This window comes from Pleurodeles waltl, chromosome 1_2, assembly GCF_031143425.1.
Source record: "Pleurodeles waltl isolate 20211129_DDA chromosome 1_2, aPleWal1.hap1.20221129, whole genome shotgun sequence".
NCBI lineage: Eukaryota > Metazoa > Chordata > Amphibia > Caudata > Salamandridae > Pleurodeles > Pleurodeles waltl.
The window spans coordinates 779,784,188-779,805,884 of NC_090437.1; the positions used below are offsets into that span (position 1 = coordinate 779,784,188).

The 21,697-nt window shown below is 42.4% G+C and overlaps 1 protein-coding gene across 2 annotated transcripts in view; it reads right to left on the minus strand.

Annotated features, from left to right (window-relative positions):
* The window catches only part of TMEM192 (transmembrane protein 192), a 357,863-nt gene that overhangs the window by 35,036 nt on the left and 301,130 nt on the right, over positions 1-21,697 (minus strand). The gene's annotated exons all lie outside the window — the stretch shown is intronic.

A 21,697-nucleotide genomic window follows, 5' to 3' on the forward strand; every position in this document is an offset into this window, starting at 1 on the left:
TGAATTTATGAAAGATCCAATACTGGATAACCAATGTTATCATACAAGAAAGGTAACATTACAGTACTGAAAATCTAATTTAGGTGTGTTTCACTACTAGGACATGTATATCTTAAAACCACATGTTGTACTTTTTAAATACAATGCACCCTACCCTGTGGGCTGTTTAGGAACTACCTCAGGGGTTACTTATGTATGTTGAAAAGGAAGGTTTAGGCCTGGCAAAGAGGACTATTTTGCCAGCTCATATTAGCAGTTTAAAATTGCACACAGGCTGCAATGGCAGACCTGAGACAGGTTTTAATGGGCTACTTTAGAAGGTGGCAAAATAAGTACTGCAGGCTCACTAGCAGCATTTAATTTACAGACTCTAGGCACATGTGGTACCACTTTAATAGAGACTGACATGCAAATTAAATGTGCCAGTTAGGCGTAATCCAGTTTTACCATATTTAAAAGAGAGAGTACAGGCACTTCAGGCACTGGTTAGCAATAGTAAGGTGCAAAGAGTACTAATGCAACCAAAAACGAAATTCTGAAAACAAGAAGAATGAAGGCAAGAAGTTTGGGAGAAGACCACATCAAAGATATCAGATCTAACATTAAGCATGGTCATTGCTAAAGTTTGGTTCCCACATAAATCTGTAACAAGATCATAGTCAATGTTGAGTCTTTGCCATGGTTTTTCCTGAGATGCTGCGCTCTTGTTAGGCTTAAGAGCAAATGTGCAGGCTGCAGTTGCACAGCCAAGTAGACAAGCAAGGTGCAGTGACTCAGCCAGGTGACCGGCCTCCTCTTCAGGGCCCAGGGAAGAGATAGCTGCTCTGGAAAAGGCTTCTCTGATTGGCCTGGCCCTGGCACTCCTAAAGGTTAATTTCCATCCTCTGGTTTGTGGTGTGGGTCTCCAGATTCAGTACTCACAAGTCTACTGCTCTCCTCTGTAGGCAATTCATTAAGTCAGCATGCTGGGGGGGTTTTGGTGAGCTGGATTGGCTAATGTTGCTTGAGTGTGGAATCACCCGTGGAGAACAAGAGATCTTAGAGCAGACTTGGGTCAGCTCCAATTACTTTCTCCCTATAGGGTCCAATATATAAAGGACTTGTTTGACCCATGTGGCGCGACTCACCTTACTCATCACACAGCACCCAAGGAAATGCCTCAGACCAATCCCACAAGACCATGTCACAGCATATTAGAATATATGAGAGACCTCACTCTTCACCACACAAAAGCACTCCAACAAACTATTATAACACACCAAACCAAACAATATCACATCATGAAACAGCATACCCTAACCTCATAGCACCTCTCCCAACACAGGATATTCACCAGCACATCATAGCACAGCCTCCCACAATAACATGCACAAAACATCATAGTTCATCCTTTCTGCCCACTCCACAAATGCCTTACTACCAACTAGCTTGTATCACTTCTCCTACGTCTTTTAAATTTTTGTGACGTAACACCAAATGTAATCATTCTGCATATCCTTCCACACCACATGCCAACAGGCCTCAACCAATTACATTGAACTGCCATATCATACCACATTGTGGGCTGCCCAATACAATGCAGCGCTCCACGTCTCAGTCATGTACAACCACATCTCACTGGGTCACCAGCCAATCACAGCCCATCACCCACCTAAACTCAATTCCATTCACTACACACAATACAGGACACTTTTTACTACACTATGCAATATTCCATATGATCCCACTGATAGGACTCTGCTCCATACAATCCAATACATGCAGTCTACACGCTGAGCACCATACAAAACCACATCACAACAAATCTTACTACACTGTTGTACCAGTCACAAGTTAACACTGCCTTTCTAGCCGACACACCACAATATGTGAACATCCTATGCAACCCAATGGAACATAACTTGGAAATATCTGCAGGGTGGAAGTGAAACAGCCTTAGTTTGAACTCTTTAGGGGAAAGAAACAGTTGATGCTAGGGGTAAGCTTTAGAAACAAGCTTTGGCAATCTCTAGAAAGTTTCCTAGTGGTAAATCTGAATCTGACAGTGGAGTTGCTCCACAATGGCAGTGACAGCTAACAGTCTATAATAAATCGAAGATCATTCACCTTCGAAAAAGAAAAACAAGTTACTTTCCTTTGGGAATGCTCTTTCTAGTGGATACATTATCTAACCGCAGAGTCCTAACCTTGTGATTCACCCAGGTGGCAGACTGAGTTCAAACTCTAAAGCAGTAATCCCATGCACCGGTAGGTGGTGTTGTGAGGCTCTGCAATTACATTGTACTGCTCTGGAAGTGACAAGCAGAGCTGCATATAAGCTCCATCCAGGTGGGCGGATGTCAGTTGCTTTAAAAGACTTGTCTGTGCCCTCAAATATGGATTAACTTCCACAAATTGGTCTCACCACTGTGCATATCTCTAGTTTGGAATCATTTTAGATGGAAAAGTGCCCAATCCATAGAACAGGGAGGTGGGAGGCCAGTGAAGAATCTGCAGATAGATAAAGTATCCATCAGAAAGAAAGAGTGTTACAGAAGGGAAGTAACTTCTGATGGATACTTCTAACTGCAGATTCCTCACCTTGTGAATATATGCCAAAGCAGTACTTTTGCAGGTGTTGGGTCTGTGGAATGACTCAGACCAAAACATCCTACAGGACCGAATAGTCTAAATGTCCATCTGATGGACTGGAGTGTCACAGCAATAGTGTTTTGCAAACATGTGCACTAATGCCTACTTAGAAGCCTAACAGATATCCAGGACAGGCACTCCACGTGCTAGCTGAGTACCAGCAGCCTTTGCTTGAGTGGGTTGAGCCTTTAATCCTTAAGGTAATTGCTTTGTAACTAACAAGCAGCAGATTTTAATGCAGAGGGCTATCTGCCTACAGTTGGGTCTTTCCTGCACTACCTGGGCTTTCTTTGCTCCCCAAAAGCCCACAAATATTACTATGGACCATCTGGTGGACGATCAACTATCAATGAAAAAACTGAGACCTCTCTTGGGGTTGATATGAAAGATACTCTCCTCTTTTTTGTTTTTTGAGTTGAGGGGTAACGTGGGTCAAAGAAAGTTTGAAGAGAGATAGCCTGCCCAACAAGGGAAGGTGTAACCACTTTCAGCCAGCCCTCTTCATCAATTGGTCTGTTACTCACATTTTTTCCGCACACTACAGCATGGGTCAGCCCACTTCAGCCATTGACTAACTTCACAGTGAGTAACAGAAGTCTACTCTTTCACAAGGGACACATCTGCATAAACATTATTTCACAGGAAAGACAACTGTGTAAAAAATAGTTCCCTTAATGCTAGAGACTAATATGAAAACATGTGCTTTTTGAGGTCAATTTTTTTTCTGCTTTCAGGCACTTTCTTTGTGTTGCCAAAGGCCCAGGAGCTTTCCCCAACAAGCAACTTTTGCAAAATCAATGACAAAACAAAACAAGCATTGGCAAAGCCAAACGGCTGTCAGCCAACGTCAGACCTACTGACTTTGCTAAAGCTTTTCTTTTTATGAATTTAAGCGCAGCTGGAAAAAACTCTGCCTTATTCTTGAGAACACAGGCTGCGCTAATACAAAATTGAGTGCCCTGAACATACTCAATGCTGATCTCCAGCAGCTTTAATCAGGGAGCGAAGAGTGCTATTATGAAACCACTTATAAACAATGGAATTACAACTTGTAAAGATGCTGCCATTTTTGTCTTAATAATCAAAATGTCCTACTGTTAAGTTGAACTGCATAACTTTTTAACTTAGTATCAAAAATTGTTTTGAGTTGATACTACTGAAGAATCTGTTGTTAAATACAATGCTGTAACTGGAATGGTGCTTAATCTTTTTTCAGATAAAATGTTAAATCTAAAATCTAGTGGACTGGTGTAAAGACAACTACCTTTCACTGATCTGTAGATTCCTTCTAAATTTCTAGTGGATATATTAGCTTTGTGAGGTAGCTAAATTTCAGTTTTTTGTAATTATCTATATATCTATTTTTAAGTACTGACAGTACTATATGTTACATATTTGACGTCAATAGTTTCCGAATAGTAACTTAATTCATATGTAGTCAACCAACAGCATTTGCATATTAATCAGCAATATCACAGATTTAAAGTAGTCATTTAAGGCATCACAGGAACACGGTTTTCTTATGACTAAACCTGGCAGGTGAGGAATACAATGTGACAAAGTGGAGTTGTCTTACCACGGTATCATTCCCCAGAGATTTCAGATAAAGTGGAATGAGTAGAGATGATCTTCCCTTGAAAATGTATGATCTTGACTTACTCAGGGATACATATTTGGTTTACCTGGTAATAACCTAGAGAAACTATAGAAATGTGCAATTCGTTTAATCTTGTTAGAATGTAATGCTAATATTAATATTAATATTAATATGAAACTGGATGCCACCGTGGCAGATGATCATCTTTACTATCATTCAATAGAGCTATCACTAGTTTGTATCACTGATGGCTATTTATTAGATGTTTTCTCAGTCATCTTTTTTCATCTCAGTGTACTGCGGTGCTTCCTGTCTCAGCCCGATGTAACACCGCATTACACCATTTAGTTATTGGTGGGAGCTCTGGGTCCTTCAATGGCTAAGTTAAGGCTCTTCTTGCCGTAAATAAGGATCTAGAAATTTTGACTCTGCTTTGCGCATTTTAGGAAGTATAAAAAGCCCAAAGAGGTGACCCTCTACGCTACACTGATCATACCATTAGGTTAAACTGATTACTGCCTCTGTGGCCTCACGTCAGTATCAAGCAATCTTTAGACACTCTAATATTATACGAACTAACCCGGCTAGCGATTCATGACATCTAGAACATTTGGAGGTTGCCCCCAGATATATTATTTTGCATGGGGTCAAATAAGCCACTTGCAGAAATGTGTAGTGTATACATGTAAACAGGACATTCAGGGATACCATTTGTGGATGAGATAGCGCTTGTTTAAATTTCTCCACATTAAGCTCCTATTCAATCTTTACCTCCCATTTGTCTCTGAGGATTTCCAGGGATGTTCCTGATGGTTCTAAAAATGTCTTACGATACGATGAATCTCCACCCATTTCCCATAATGTATAGGGTTTTGACAAGTGAGCTCAGTTTCTACCACTAATAACTCAAAAGTAACAAAGGTACCTTCCCTGAACAAATCCCCAAGAACCATGATTTCATCTCTCTCCCAGCGGGTCAATTCTCTTGCTTTACAGAATCTTGTTTGTTTGGGGATGCCAACTGGTAGAGTCACTGGGACATAAGGCGTAACATGCTGTGTGATTTGTAAGCTTTTATTGAAACAGCCAAGGGCTACTTGTGCCAGTCTAAAAGTTCACATGCTGCCTGAACGTAGTGTAGGAAAAGATTGTTGAGTAGTCCATTTTGCATATGGGATGGAGTCATTCTTGTATCTTACAGGTGGTTCACCCAAAAGCCACTGCGCCACCCACTGTAGTTGAGGGCCAGGTAGCAAAGCTCAAAATCAGGGGCCCACATCCCGCCCCGTTCTGCTGGGAGCTTTCGATCGATGGTGCCATCCTGCAGCTGCCAGAGCTCCAAATTAAGCCACTGAGGAAACTGTTCAGTTATCTGAAAAACTTCTTGGACAGTAACAAGAGAAGGCCCACCACACAACAAGAGATCACATGCCAGTGTCATTCTTGCTATTACTTTCAGGCGCAAAGTTTTTCAGGACGTAGTTTTCTCTTTATAACTAGTCGGATGATCATCTTTTGTGGATTTCAGGCACCCAACACATCTGAAGTTCAGAAATGGAACCCTTGACAAGTTGTAGAAAAGGGGGCAGACCAGGGTCAGTGAATACAGTTCACTGGAGAAAGCAAGATAATACAGCACACTGTAGTTGTATAATCCACTGGGCAACCAAGAGCAGAATATGAATGTATGATGAAACAACGAACGCTGGAACCACGCATGCCTTCACTATGCATACCTTTACAATGATTTTTTGTTGCAAAAGCATGCCTAGTAAAGGCATGTGTGGGAACGGCATGCGTGGTTCTAGTATGCGACCCCCCATGTTTCTTAAGGCCCAGAAGTACCCCACCCATAATATTAAAACTACCCCGACCCCTAAAGCAAGACTACCCTGGATGCCTCCAACCCACCCTGAGCCCTAAACCCTTCCTCGACATCCCCAACCCATCCTAAAAACAACGGACCCCACCACCCCACCCCTAAAAACCAAACTACTCCAATCCCCCGACCACCAAAAACAAAACTACCCCCACCCCAAAAACAAAAGTACCCCGATCCCCCACCCCCAAAAACCAAAACTTCCCAATCAATAGAGGAGGGTCTCTTTATGGAAACAAAGAGATGGACATACTGGCCAGCGGTAAAGATGGGGACAGACCAGGGTCAGCCAGCACAGTCCAATGGAGACAGCGGAAAAATACAGCCCTGCAGTTGCCACAGGGCAGTCAAGAGCAGAATGATGGGCCAGAGGTGCCCACAGACTTGCCTGTGGCCTGAGTATTCGTAGAGGTGGGTCTCTGAATGAAAACGAGGAGATGATAGGCAAAGACAATGGCACTGACAGTCTTTCGCAAAGGGCCCATCTGTGCTCCTTTGGCCTCAAGACTACAGATTTACCTAGAGCAGTTATACAGTAGATACATGGGCGAAAGTCAGTGGCAATCAGAAGCAAACATACACGTTGGTGGGGTTCGCTTACTGAAAACGTTGCTTAAGGATCAATAATAATTTGCGCTCAAAAATGGCAGTTTCAGAAGATGGCTACGTGTGTGCAAGAAACCGATGAATAGAACCATTGTTGCTTCACAAATCTTTGTGTCCGTTCAGGGGAGAAGGGGCGGGTTTGATTGCCCATGCCATAAATAGAGGGGGCAGCAGGTCAATCTTGCTCTTGACAGTAGATAGCGCTGAATAAAGTTTAATTTGCATTTTACCATTGTTCGAGTCAAGGTTTTGAAAAACGAGCTGGCGGTTAGATAAGATGGCAAGGTGAATTCTCCCATCCCAAACCTCCCGGCGAAAGGAAAGTCTCCATTGACATTTCTAGGCTCCCTTCTCACATTCCGCTCTAGATGTTAATGTTTGAACGCGAACCCGGTAAATTGGGTTTCATGGGGGAGCTCCTCTCCTACAAAATCGCCGTGCGCTTCTCGCTTTAACTTTTAATGCTTGCAAAATAAATGTTTGGTGCTTGACTGTGTCAGGCGGTAATGGCTCGTGTGCGGTGTAAACCGATAGGTCTGGGCCTGGATTATCTCGTGCACGGCTATTCATTCATAATCATTTGTCTCATTAAATCTGCTTCGTAGAATTGATCATCAACTGAACTGTGCAAGTCATGGCTGTGTTTTTTTTTTTTTTTTTTACTGTGTGGTGAGAGATGTAAAGGAGAAGATATGGCCTAACGGCTAGAACTGCCGGAACCGGGGAAGCAGGTTGAAACATCCTGTGATTCTGATCTGATCCCTAAACCTTAAAATGTGTCATGTCTGGATCTTAAGGAAAACATCTAGTTCTTATGCAACGTGCTCTAGTGTCCTTGGACCAGGGTCGATCTACATAAATGTACAAAAAATGAAGCCCAGCACGGATCTGAATACCCGTTTGGAACCCTCTCGTTTCCCAGAGATATCTTTTAACACATCTCCCTGGAGCGCAGCGCACGACGACCGTATTGTGTTGCCGGGCAAAAGGTCACTTTGTAGGCTACAGAACAGACCCTAGCCCTATGGAAACCAAGGAACACAGTGACCGCCACCGCGTCCGAAATGTGGGGGGTGACATAGGCACGTCACTAAAAACCTGACATAACGGAACTCAAATGTCCAGCTCAATTTAAATATACGTACACTACCTTCATAGGCAGATCTGCGGCCCAGCGAAGAGCGACGCTCAGCTTTCCCACATATGTAAAATATAAGAAAGTACCCTCCTCCCACTCCTTTTCCAAAGCACGTACATTAAAGCAACACAAATAGCATAGTTCAACGTGTCACGAGTCTAGCTTAACGGCTGTTTGCAGATTCCTGAATTTTAATGGGAATGCTTGAGCCATACATTCCCACTAAAGCCCGCCTTTGCCCCTGGGTGAGCCGAGCATGGCAAACCTAGACTTATTATCTTACGCGGTTTCAAGACGCCTCGGATAGCAGACACACCTTCTATTGGGGTCTTTTGACTTTCCCTAGTGAATGATGATGTGGTTGGGAGCAGTGCTTTAAATGGGCCAGTACGGAGTACCGGCACTTTTTTATTTTGAGAGGGAGAGTACCTGTACTCCTCAAGATAAACGTAATACTTATAATTGGAGAGTACCAGCACTTCTCAGAAGCAAGCAGGTACTCTGATGCAGAGATACTATGTGGGTTCATTTGCAGTCACTGTTCAGTTCTTGCAACAATCCGAAGAAAGCAAGCCGCCTAAGATAGTGTTATCTGTTCATTTATGGGTCCATGCAAACCTCAATAACAGTGACAGGCTGGACACCTTTTCAGGTGAGTGTGGGGAATGGGCTGAGTGGTAAATGACGTGGGTGGATGCATCACTCAATGATCTTGATGCCAGAAAGTCACCTTCTGCTGCATGCAACCATTAATGCACCTCATATCGAAATACACTGAGGATGCTCAGATATAAATGCCCCAAATAATCATCGCTCTTGCTGGCTAGGTCAAAAGACCTTGCTCTTGCTGAAGCAATAAGATTGTGCCTTCAAGCCCAGCTCATCTCCAGAAGGCAGAGGAATGGGGTACTTCTGCCAGAAAAAGGTCGCTGACAGGATGGGCATAGCCAATAAGTCTCATCTTTTGTTTCTGCCAATACAGATCTATTGACTTTGCCAATGACAAATAAACAAAAACAAAAAAAAAAAGATAAAAAGAAACAAAAAATGCTTGTTTGCCGATGCTCAACAGGATTGGCAAAAAAACCAAAAAAACAGAAAAGTACAATGATGTATGTGTTACACGAGCCATCGTGCATGCATGAGTATGCACCATGATTCTATGCCAGCACAGAATGATGACAAACATGGATACATTTCAGTAAACATGTACTCATATATGGCATGACATAGCTGCTATTTTTTTTCATTATTTACCATTCAAAGACGGCAGACACCAATCTTATAGCTATAAGTAAAAAACAAAAATAATTAAGGGCCAGATGTAGCAAGCATTTTGCATGGTGCAAACTGCGAAAATCGCCGTTTGCGCCATGCAAAATGCCCATCGCGATGCACATTCACAATTTGCGAGTCGGTACCGACTCGCAAATTGTGAATGCGACTCGCAAATAGGAAGGGGTGTCCCCTTCCTATTTGCGACTCGCATCGCTATGCTAAATTGCTTTGTGACGTTGAATGCGGTCGCAAAGCAATTCGCAGTTACCACCAGTGTCACACTGGTGGTAACCCATTCGCAAAAGGGAAGGGGTTCCCATGGGACCCCTTCCCCGTTGTGAATGTTGCCCAAAATTGTTCTGAAAAAACGAAACCAAATGGTTTCGGTATTTTTTTTATTTTGCAACTCGTTTTCCTTTAAGGAAAACGGGCTGCAAAATAAATAAAAAACTGCTTTATTTAAAAAGCAGTCACAGACATGGAGGTCTGCTGTCTTCAGCAGGCCACCATCCCTGTGAGTGCAGGGACTCACTATGGGGTCGCAAAATGCGACCCACCTCATTAATATTAATGAGGTGGGTCTTTGCGACCCCATAGCGAATCGCAGATGGTGTCTGAGACACCGTTCTGCATCCGATTTTGCGAATCGGAACTACCTACATCTGGCCCTAAATGTGTGAAAGGTAGAGTTTCTAAAAGGGAGTGGCTCAACAGCAAATTGCAGATATCAGGCCCACCAAAATATGGAAAATATTTATTTTAAACAATGGAACTTGGAGGGAAGGGAAAGCAACCGTGTGGAGGGGGGGGGGGAGAAAAACCTGAAAAGCAGCAAGATTAATGGGGAACAAGTGGGGAAAGCAAAGGAGGAGGTGTGTGCTCACTTAAAAAAAGAATGACAAAAAAGGCAGGACGGGGAGCAGGAGGGAAATAAAGTATGAGCCAGGGGTTGAGGAGCGCAACACAGTCACTGGAGGAGCAGGGACATGAAGAGGAAAGTGCAGGAAAATACAAGCAGTTCCATGGCATACTAAGGGCAAAAGAAAAATTGCTCCTTGAATGCGAGCAGTGTAAGGATACATGACATGTAGTCAAAAGGAAGGGAAAGAAACTGTGGTCCAGAGTAGGGAGAAACACAACGAGCATTGGCAACCCCAAAAGGCTTCACCTTTTTTCATGCAAGTGCAGAGTTGTTGACTTTGCCAATGTTTGTTTGTAAAGTATTGATAAAAAAAGTGAAAGAAAAAACATTTCAAAATAGTGATGAAAAGCAAACATCTCATGGTAGCTCAAACTGTACCCTCACTTCAGTGTTTTCAATATTTATAAATGTCTGTTTTTTTTTTAAATACTATTCACTCAGGAGATTCTGAAAATATATTTATTTTTTTACAAATTGTCAAAATGTAGAGGGCTAGTCTTGGCAAGTCCTAATTTATACTGCACAGGTTTTAGACATTTGGTCTTCTGCAGTAGCCGCGGGTGCACATTTTATGGGCCTCTAAAGAGAAACTTCATGTAGAGTACACCTGCTTCAGGCTCCAGCTAACTGAGTGCAGCAGACTGCCCTTCTCCAAGGACAATACGTGAAACACAGGACATAAAACAAAGAACAAGCCTTAAAAAGTCTGCTCTTAAGCCATACCCCTCCAGTATTTCCTTGATGCTGCTGTGCTCTTACATACAAGCTGGGAGGGGTGGAGAGCAACAAAGCACAGGGGAGAGAGCAAGAAAACACACGTCATCTTAGGGACTGCAGCATGAAAGTGTAAAAGTGGTTCCGTAAAAGTGAGCAGCGGAAGGGTACAAGTCAGCCAATCTAAAAGATTGTAAAGAGGCTATGATGCTCCATGGGCAGGGACGAACACAAGAACAGAGGGAAGACATTGAACAGGGAGCAAGCAAATAAAACTGTCAAGAAGGCCAACCAATGTTAAGCAATGGGTAGGCTGCATGCCCACTGTAAATTCACAATAGGCCTTTCACGAGGAGACAGCTGTCTGGTAGGGGAGGCCCAAACAAGAAAGCCAGCAACGTTATGCAATGGACTGACCCAAAGCCACTCTAAGCAGTGGTTTAAATGGGCAGGTACGGTTCCCTACTAATTACCTGTAGTTTTTAATTTAAAAGGGAGAGTACCTGCACTTCTCAGCACTGCTGCAAACATTAACTGGGAGTATAATGGCATTTCTCAGGAACAAACAGTGAGAATCTTCACATCCATATTTCCATCTAAAGCACTGATTTTAAGTATTCATATTATTCACAACAGGTCTATGACAGCAAACAGCTAAAACTGTTTCTGGGCGAGACCTACAAATCATGCACTTTTTAGTGCAAATTCAAGAAAAGCCGTAGAGGAGGGAGTACGAAAAAAAAGTGCAAGAACACACAAATAGAAGTTAAGATGTGCCATCTTAAGGGCAAAGTAAAAACAAATTGCAGTTTGTGAAAATATTGCTTGTGGCTTCAAGTAAATACCAATTCGGTGACTTATTTGTTAATTATAAAACACTGGAATATTGTGTCTGCAGAAATTACAGCGTCTTTGCTTTGGCAACGCGAAATGTAATTTTTCTAGAAATAGCGCTATCAAACAAATCTAACTGTCAGGATGTGGAGGCCTAAAAGGCACTTTATCAGCAGAGCGATGCAGCCAAAAATAAAAGGAGCCTGTGTGTGACTGAGGCACGAAAACCAGAGCTACCTCAATCCACAGAAAATCCCAGGGCAAACACTTGAATCTTAGAAAAGGAGTACAAACATTCCTCTTTCACCCTTTAGCTAATCCCATCAGTTTCCGTGTTCAACCCAGGTGAATATCGCTACACGGTGCACGCGTGTACCTATGGCTTATGTTTTGTAGCAGCAACATTCTAAAATACTGTCTCGAGGTTTAAAGGTTTTATCTGTGGTTAAGCAAGGGCAGTGTGTGATTGTTTTTATTTCACATTTGCATACTAACTCTTTACATTACCTAGTTTAAAAATACAAAATGAAGTGCATTAATGAGAAATGACTGCTTTCTGCCACACCAGGATGCTGGCTCCAGGCGAAGAACGGTGAATAAACCTTAGAAACCACTGCACTCTATTGTGTTGAAGTTTCCGGATAACTCTAATGATGCTCTGGAGGGTCTCGTGTGGCCCAGTTTGTTGTGCAAGGATGGCTGGGTGTGGATATAAAGCGCGGTCCATGGTTGGAACCGTTGGTGTTGTGGGTAGGGTTTGAAGGGCAGCGCCATTTCTATTTTGGTAAACGTAAGGCTGCGGTGAGGCACGGACTGAAGCAAAGAGCAGACATAACTGCTTGAGTGACATTACACAGGCTTACATGTAAATCTCATTAACATACAGGAGTGCGTACATTCTGGTTAAGATTCTCCTTTGCGGATCTCCGTCTTAACTTTAAAACAGAATTATAGGTTTGCCAGGAAAAATAAAAATGATTTCATTGAGGGGATCATAAAAGAGCGCACTGGCTGAAGAAGATGAAGGTGTACTGGAGAGGAAAGCACACCATAAAATATATTGAGCCTTATGTATCAAGGGGTTTTATCAATTCTGTGTCTATGAGCAAATGTGATGCATAAAAGCCATTGTCCCTCCGGTCATTCACTAACTTCCTCACTCGCTATTAATATGTGAACAACATTGAACAATCATAAGGACCTTGAACAGAATAAATATGAGGTCCCTGCAGTAATCCTCTAACTCCGATCCCCAGTTACCGTTAGCCAGGGCAATGGTCACTCTGTTGCAGTTACTGGGAAGTAAAAGTAAGTGCCATAGGGTTGGCCAAACACTGCAGAATTATTGGAGGAATTGGGATTACCGGGCCCAATTTCCCTTGATATTACTCACTACCATCAATATTTGTCCTGGAAATTTTATCTGCTGGCATAAAGTGAGATTTTAGGGAAAATGCTCCCAACCTGCTGTGTTCCTGCAAACCTTGCAATGAAAGAAGGGACCGTAATCGGCTCCATCTGGAATTACGCAGCCCAGAATGTAACACTAGGCTATCACATACTTTTTAGATTAATATCCAATTTATTTGCTGACTTACTAACCATGGCGTCAGCTAGATAAATAAAGTAGCAGAGTAAAGTACCAGAGGATGCTAATCGCTCACAAACATAGATTTGTGTGTGACTGCTCACATTCCACCATCTTCAGGAGGCTGCAAGAGCTGGTTGGGATGTGAGTGCAACAGCAAGGAACACTTTTAACATATGTGAAAAAATTACAAATACATTGCCTTCTCTGGGTTAGGAGCACCAGAAAAGTTCCATCCAGGATCAGTGGGGAGGACAATATGAATATATCCTGATAGTTTAAGATTATTTACCATAAATCTTAGATTGGTGGGCAAAAGAGAATATGGCGCAGAAAAAAAAAAAACGAACACAGGGTATATTCTTCCACAAAAGCTTTACGGCACAGCCAAGGACTCAGAGAGCTCAAAGATTAACAAAAATATAAATTTTGGCAAACAAAGCTTTTTATAAAGTTAACACATTTTATCAGATTTATTTTCACTACCATATAAACAGTTCATGATTAAGGTCAGCTTGTTAGGAATTTTCAGCAGTGAGATTTCCACAATGCACATAATTGCCATTGAACAAGTTACTTACCTTCAGTAAGACTCTTTCTGGTGGATGGCTTTCTTGCCGGCATTCTTGCAGGCAGAGAAGGCATGTCTGCTCCCACCCGGTGGTAGCTTTAAAAATGCTGTCGCCAGGTGGGAGCAGACATACGTTTCCCTTTCTGCGCTAATGCGGGCAGGGAAACTACTGTGTCCAGAGGTGTGCTCCTTGGTACACAGTAATTGAGCCGGCCACAGGGGATAGGGTTCTGGGGCCTATTAGAGCTCAGGGAGGGCGTCTGCACCCCTTCCCTAATTTGTTGATAGGGCCCCAAGGAATGGGGTAAGTCCCAAGTCCTACGATGGCTGCCGCCACATCCTTGTTGATGTGGGGGGAGCCAATCAGATCTCACCATGAGATCTGCTGACCCCGCAGGGGGGGCATCCATGGGAATCCTTCAGGGGGTGAAATATGGAATATTTTTGAGCATTAATTGCTCAAAAACTAAACTGCTCAACAAATTTTCACCAGATCACAAAAAGCACTCTTTCTGGAACAATGTCAAGCTTTCTGCCAAATCTGGTGTAAATCTGTTTAGTGGTTTGAGCTGTAGCTGTGTCTAAAGTTCATACGGAAAAATGAATGGGGAAAAGAGTCTTGGGATCGCCTCTTTTTCTTGGCACTCAATTAAATGATCACCCTGAAACTTACCAGGATGGTTTTTTTTGTGGAAAGTTTTGAGAAGATTTGTCAAATGGCACCAAAGATATTAATAAATCAAAAACTGCATCTTCTATGGAAAAACGATCCTAAGTATATATTTGGGGTATGAATTAACAACCCAAACCCCCATTTTCAATTTTTTTCCTTTTTCTGTTTTAGAGGTAATGGCCCCCCAACTCCCTTCCTTTTTTTAAACCTCTTCCGTTCACATCTTCCTGGGCTTAAATACAAAGCCTTCCTTTACCGGTACCCTCCACTGAATCCTAAACTCCTCTTAACTCCTAAACCATAAAACCTCCTTACTTCTACCAACTTATTTTTAAATGACATTATTATGCCATCAAAAAAAAAACCCCAAAACCGTACTTTTTAAGTACCGTGGAGTAAAGTACAAAAAGAAAGTCTGCATGGTTCTTATCTGTGTGGTAAAAAAAAAAAAAACTACTAAGAAAGCTACTAGGATAGCCATGAAGATACCATCATCTTCACGTACCAATACTATGGTCTGAAATGATATTAACTATATATAACTGACCAGTTATATGTTTGTGATATCAGGCTACTACATTTAGGTACTCAGTTGCAAATAAAGTGATCCTATTGCATAATTAATACAAACTTATTTTACAAATATAAATGTTTTTTTATTCAATAATAATACAATCATAAAAAATATGTACATTAAATCAGAAAAATAAGAAAAACATACATACAAAGCACCTAAATCAAACATACCACATATACACTGGATTATACAAATAAGAAAACGTGTCTTATTTACAAGTGAAACACCACATCAAGAAACTAATCCAAATGATAAGATTAGGACAATTTAGAATGATAAGAATATACAGATATAGATTATTCTAGTATATTAGTATTAGTAATCTAATACACAGCCAAGGAAACAATATAAACATGGTTCTATCCAAGTGGTACCGTAGGGACCGAAGGCCTACGCGCGTTTCGGTGTTATAGGGTATAGTGAACAACCTTCCTCAGGGCCGTTCCCAGTGGTACTAGAGTATGATACTCTAATCTTGGCAGCCAAATCTTCTGGTCAGATTAATTATAGGTTTGTAGTGTTCTTTTTGATGATGTAGTCAAGAAATCTTACTTGAAGAGTCTTGTCTAACGTTTTTATAGGATATTAATTCTTCTGGCCATGGCTGCTTCACTGCAGGGCATGATGCTACCTAAGTATTGGCTGATGTCTGTTGCTGAATTAAGGTCCAGATGAGCCCCTGTATGTATATATGGGTCCTCAGAATCTTGCCGATACACCAAATAAATTCGGAAAGTGGGAGCCTGGATGCAATAATTTAAATCGAATAAGGCAATACCGGGCTCGGCGTTCGCTCTTCCCACGTCTGCTGACAAACTTATCTGTGTGGTATCTGCATGGTAAAGCCCTGTGGGGTAAACACCGTGTGGTAAAGACTATACACCTCTGCACTACCTCCGGATGTAGACGTCATTTGTGATTCGCCAGACGCTCCTTGCTTAGCTTGTCCATTCTAGCATTCAAGGATCCTGCCAGATGGTGAGGGAAGTGCCCTGACACTCCAATCAACTCCAGAGGTGCAGAGCCTACTTATTACAATACCACATGGTGGTGGTGGTGAGAATGTCCACCAGGCTCCCCTCGACTGACAGCAGGAAGGCTTTCAGAACCAGATGAATGGCCTGCTACCCCAGCTGACTGATATGTAGCTGAGCTTCCACCATAGACCAGAGTACTATGATCTCCACCTCCCCAGATGACCTCCCAACCCAGTACTGACCAGTATATCCACACAGTTAGCTCTAAGTAGGAAAAGAAGAGTTGCCTACTGCTGGACCAATTCCATTTCAGCAGCCACCACTGCAAATCATGAGCTGTCTCCCCTAAAATCTGGATGGCATCCCATATATTTTACTGATGCCGGGTCTACTGGAACTTCAAATCCCATTGTTCAGCCATCATGAGCCACTGGTTTATTTGAGAAGGAGAAAGTGGTAGGCTAAGAGGCCAAAAAGTCTCAAAGTGATGTACACCAAGTTCCAGGACTGAGGCTAAAACACTATGGTCATAGCCCAAATGTTCTGGACATGTTGTGGGAGAGGGAAGTCTGGAACTGCACTGCATCCAGGGTGGCTCCAATTAACAGCAGTCTCTGCGGGAGTCAGGTTCCTAGTTTGCCAGTAAGCCATCATGAGGTCATGATAGCGGGAGTTTAGTTGCTGATTCCACTATGGGCAACTTGAGATCTATGGACAAATCATCAATTGAAATATAATCATTTTTGGAGCTTTTTAAACTGAAGTAAAGTTTGACACATAAGCTCAGAGGAATAGGGTGTTTCCCTTGAAACGTGTTGGTTGTGGTTTTGGATTTAACTTTAAGACTTTGCTTTGGGATGAAATTTGAATAAAAATATATTTTATTAAGCTAAGGATATTTTTTTTTTGTGTGAACAGCCTCCTTTTGAAGCTCTGAACTATTAATAAACCAGTGGGGCTGGGTGGAGGTGAAGGCGCCAGTCTACAGATCCCTAACCTCAACCTTTTAGGTCGAGCATAAGCGTTTGATCTTGTGCAAACATTTAGTATACTTCTTATGGCTTAAAGCTATTTCATTTGTTGATTGCAGTGTCCTTTAAAAATTCTTGCTCGCCAGTGGTCAGTTCTGCCTTTTTCCCCCTCCTTTTTCTGCTTCAGAGCAGTGACCAACTACTGTATTATTCCACTTTGGTTTCTTTATCTGTTGCTGTGACAAACTATTTTTGTTATTTCTTTGGTGCTCCCCTTTCACTGTGGGTGTTTTTGGCTGGTAGCTGCCTGCGTTTTATTGCAGCATTCCGTTCCGCACATCTCCTCCCATGTAGCTGACATTTGTTTTGGCTTTAATCCAGTGTTGTCCTCGTTTACCTCTGGCTCCTAAAATAATCTTATTTTACAAAAGTCATTTAGATCACTGCTCACGAAAGCCACAATATGCCATTCAGGTAGAATGTAGCTAAACCTAGAAGCCATGATGTGAAACTAGCATAGCCTCGCATTGCATCTTGAATCTCTCTCTCCAGGCCCCCCCCCCACACCCCCCCCTTCCCCTCCGCCAGCACTCAGGACATCGCACACAGGGCTCTGCTTTTATCCTTTACTGGGGCCATAAACCTTCTCAGGCTACTCTCCTTGTTGAAATGTGAGGCAAAAATGCTTGCAAGACTTTTCATTCTGTTAAAAATAAAAGAGAATACTTTTTCGAGCATTATCTTCCAATTTCGGTTCAGACGTTTACAGAACACCAGGTAGTGGAGTCATCTTCTCATCTCTCCTCAAGGGCCTGTGATTTCTGATGTCAGTAGCCACCAGTAACCACCAAAACATGGCAGGAAAGACGATATTATGAGACAAAGTTGACCAATTTTGTGGCAAGAAAAGTCCAGGTCTGAATTTACAATGTAAATAGCTCTAACTCAAGAAAATGTGAGGCGTATTGCATTGCAAACGCTTGTTTGAATTATGATGTGGAGACTGCTTGGCAGGGGTCAACAGACCCAGGGAGTGCACTGTGGCTCTACTATCCTTGAAAACCTCCAATGCAGAATCAGCTTTTAAACCAAAAAGGTGAAAGAGCCATCACAGGGCATATCCATGAAATTGGTTGCACATCTCAAGAAAATCCTGTGGAATACATTCCCACATGTTGGTGACACACAACTCTGGTAATAAGCCGCCATTGTTAGTCAATCAGTAACTTCTAGGCCAGTGGAAATCACAGATTTGGCTGTGTCTTATACATCATGAATTGTATGTGCCAGAGAGGCTCTAAGGTTTTCCAGGACCACTGGCAAGATCTTGCAAGCCATGTGCCAGAGGGCATGCATGTAGTGACCCAATAAAAAAAAACACAAGTGATCAATCTCAATGCCAGGCTAGCTCAGGAGACCATACATTTTCAAAGCATCTCAATGGCTCTGGACTCCCTATCAGGAGTATTCATAAGAAATTAATCGGGGATCTCCTGGTGAGTTGAAGCCTGCACCATCAGGCTCTCTGAGGTAAAATGTTTAATGAGAAAATAAGGATCACCAGGAGCCAGCCTATGATGCCGACCACCTGCCTGTTCACTGGCAGTCAGGAACAGGGCTTTTACCAAGTGCCCTTAAAAGTAATGGTGAGGGCCATGTTAAAGGGGAGCAAGGGCTCTGGTGTGGTTGGCTCAGGTTGCAAAATTTCCATAAGGATGTTAGTTTGGTCTTGACTGAAGAGAGTCACAAATCAAGAACCTTGGCTGCCAGACAGACCACTACTGTAAATGATGCAGTCTCTGTTACTGGTGGTCCACATGGCAAATCAAAATTTCAGGGGGTTATTAAGCCCACTGGCCTCATATAAGTGCATATATAAGTTGTCATCTGTATGGTAGAGGGGGCGAAAACCATCCTCCTCGCCCTCACCCTCATCATCATCATCTTCATTTGGGGGATGTAGTCTGTTCAGAGTCAGAGGCAAAAATGATAATGGAGACTTTGCTGGCGCATCCACTCTGGTAGAGGCACTGGTTCGGATAGGTAATGACCAGTTGAGCGTTTATAATCTCAGAGCTTGACATCAGTCAAGATCAAGCTGAATTCAGTTCCATGTCAAACACTGGAACCAGCAACAAATAGCCTTCCAGTACCTGTGGCATTGATATCGGTGTTGACGAGGAAAGGCCTGACACAGGTCTTGGAGCCAGAGAGGACGTCTGTAGTGGGATCGGTATGGGGCCAAGAGCAGGTCCTAAAGGGCAGAAAGGGCTGAAGACCAATTTGTCAGCAGGATCCTGACTGGAAGCTCCTGTGGTTCTTTGGGAACTAAAGGCGCACTAGAGGGAGCCAGAAGTGTGCAAAAGTCTGAAGCATGACCTCCTTGAAGACTTCAATCTGGTGAAGCATCGCTGATGGTCCAGGAAACCTGGGGAGCCCCAGAACCACTTAGGGCATATGGCCTGCGACCAAGTACCCTATTAACACTAACACCCTTGCGCCTTCTCTTTGGATAGAGAGGGGCAGAATGGTGGTGAGTCCTGCTTGAGCAGTTCTTGAACTGAGGTAGAGCTATGCAGAGGCAAGATGAGGAAGAATTTCATTTGCATCTGGTTTAGTTCAACATATGGTTTTAAGTCAGTCATGCTTGGATATCTTTATGGACTGATTCAAGCAAACTACGTCATCCAAAGAGATTTTCAGGTAAATTCGAGTGTCAGCAGCATATACGTGGGAAGAAAGATTTGAGTGGTATAACATTCAGGTCAGGAGCCCGGCTTACAGGTTGAAGAAAGTAGGGGATAGTATTGAACCCTGAAGGACCCCTTGCATTACAGGAGCCAGCTTTGAAAATGGCCCATTCAGTTTATTTGTTGAGACAGTTTGTTAGGGCAAGAGAATACTCAACTAAGGACTGTGCTGTGTGCTGCCATTCACTCCTTCGGAGTGTTCAATAGGACTGCACATTCTGGATCCAGTACTATTTTACAAGTATTTGCAAAATGTGAGGTCCCCCCCTTATTTTTAATTTTTCAATGTTATCTAGTTAACAGTCAACCAGGTCAAAATTCAAGTGAGTAAAGTTCAAGTGAACGCAATCTTAAATATCACGCCAGCCTTTACAAAGTCCAATCATATCCAAGATTTATTGGATCACATCTTCTGATTATCAACATCCTTCATGAAGATACACTTTGAGCCAACACGTGTTTCGTCTTGGGAGAGTCCTTTTTGTTCCCAACGACTTCTTCAGGGCTAATCTCATATAATGTTGAGTTATTTTAAAGTGTCCTCGTTTCGACTATGCAGTACATCAGAACGGCATACATCAAGTTCCTCGAATCCTAAAAGCTCATTATTTTTTGGTAGCCGTACACTTCCAGGCTCCTAAAGTTACAACCGATCCGAGAATGGCGTTCCCATTATTAGGAAACGCTATGTTGCGAGTGCGCACCTGCGCGACTCGTAACTACAAACGTTTAAGTATGTTTACACCCCAATTCTTTTCTATTTTACAAGTATACCTGGGCATCTTAGAACTTATTACATAAACAGAAAACTGCTGGCCCATATTAGAATCAAGGAATTGGTTTTAATAACCACACTCCAAGAGAAATGTACTTAAAGCTCCTCCAGAATCTGAGGTCACATTGGTTAGGGTTGTGAAAATTAAAGAAAATAATAATAGGCTGAATGTTGGCAGTAATTCCGCCAGTATTTTCACAATAGCCTCTTTTTGAATAGTTTTGCTTGCTTCAGACTGAGGTATAGCTACAGAAATGTGGTTGAAAAAATCCTTATTTGAAGATGAAAAGACACTTTGCTTCCTCCAAAGGGATGACCCAAGACCCTGAATTTGTATTATACTGTTCAGCCTTGTCTCATGGGATATGTTTAACATCAACCAGTAGCCCCAAGTAATCAAATGGTGTATGGTGGATAAGACTAAACTAATGTGTGCATATAATAATGATCCAGGAAATATGAAGAAATTAGCGCAGCTTATGGAAAGTATGCTTTGTCCCAGTAGAAGGTGTTAAAGAAGAAGAGGTGCAGTGGTATTCTAATGAAAATCAATATTCACCTCAGAGCCAGAGGCAGCAGCTGCCTTTTTGTTTCTACTCCAATAATCATACATGCCTTTAGGTGCTCAAGGATAATGTCAAGGACCAATTCAAGGAGGCTCTTTTGAGTTATGCCTTAAATATTGATGTGTCCTTCTTGAGGATAAGCTACTCTAAAGAAATAGTTCTAATACTGTCCTTTAGAACTTCAAAGTATATGGTAGAAAAAGGGGAAGGACTGTATATTTTGTTAGCAGCAGCAAATAATGCAATGAAGAGGGGTCTCAATTGCAAACTGCACAGTAGTCATAAAAAGCAAACAATGGGACAAAACCCGCTTCTGTCCACCCATCTATTTATCCACTGAGTAATCAGCTGTGCTTTAACCTGGGCTGACAGGAATGCTTATGATGTGTGGTTCCCAGTTCACAGCAAGAGTACTTGAACCACCTGAGGTAGGGAATTAACATTCTCCACCACAGGCAGCTCATACCTTATATAGGGCCAAAGTGGCAATGTTTACCGCAGAAAGCGGCACACCAGATTAGTGAAGCTATAGATAAACTAGAAGTTATAAAAATTTACTTGGTGATTCTTCAAGCATCTCCATCAAACAATGGAACGGAGGTGAAGATCAGAGAACAATGCAGACAGCTATTTATCTTTAAAATGACTTT